We start from the raw sequence: 1,066 nt of genomic DNA on the forward strand, positions 1-1,066 counted from the left end.
AAGTATTAGTTCAGGACCAAGTGTAATTGATCTTCAAATTCAAAGTTAAGGACCAAGTGTCCTTAACTTTTGAACTTGAAACTGAAACTTCAGGACCAAGTGTCGTTAACTTTTGAACTTGAAACTCAAACTTCAGGACCAAGTGTCCTTAACTTTATAACTTGAAAGTCTAAGTTAAGGACCAAGTATCCTTAACTTTTCAACTTGTAAGTCAAAGTTAAGGACTGTCTGTCCTTAACTTTTGAACTTTGAACTCAATCTTAAGGACTGTCTGTCCTTAATTTTTGAACTTGTAAGTCAAAGTTAAGGACTGCCTGTCCTTAACTTTTGGACTTTGAACTCAAACTTAAGGACTGTCTGTCCTTAACTTTTCAACTTGTAAGTCAAAGTTAAGGACTGCCTGTCCTTAACTTTTGAACTTTGAACTCAAAGTTAGGGACTGTCTGTCCTTAACTTTTGAACTTGTAAGTCAAAGTTAAGGACTGCATGTCCTTAACTTTTGAACTTTGAACTCAAACTTAAGGACTGCCTGTCCTTGACTTTTGAACTTGTAAGTCAAAGTTAAGGACTGCCTGTCCTTAACTTTTTAACTTGGAACTCAAACTTAAGGACTGCCTGTCCTTAACTTTTGAACTTTGAACTCAAACTTAAGGATTGTCTGTCCTTAACTTTTGAACATGTAAGTCAAAGTTAAGGACTGCCTGTCCTTAACTTTTTAACTTGGAACTCAAACTTAAGGAATGTCTGTCCTTTAACTTTTGAACCTGTAAGTCAAAGTTAAGGACTGCCTGTCCTTAACTTTTGAACCTGTAAGTCAAAGTTAAGGACTGCCTGTCCTTAACTTTTGAACTTTGAACTCAAACTTAAGGATTGTTTATCCTTAACTTTTGAACTTGTAAGTCAAAGTTAAGGACTGCCTGTCCTTAACTTTTGAACTTTGAACTCAAAGTTAGGGACTGTCTGTCCAAGTTAAGGACTGCCTGTCCTTAACTTTTGAACTTTGAACTCAAACTTAAGGATTGTTTATCCTTAACTTTTGAACTTGTAAGTCAAAGTTAAGGACTGC

Source organism: Nicotiana attenuata, chromosome 1, assembly GCF_001879085.1.
Source record: "Nicotiana attenuata strain UT chromosome 1, NIATTr2, whole genome shotgun sequence".
Classification (NCBI taxonomy): Eukaryota; Viridiplantae; Streptophyta; class Magnoliopsida; order Solanales; family Solanaceae; genus Nicotiana; species Nicotiana attenuata.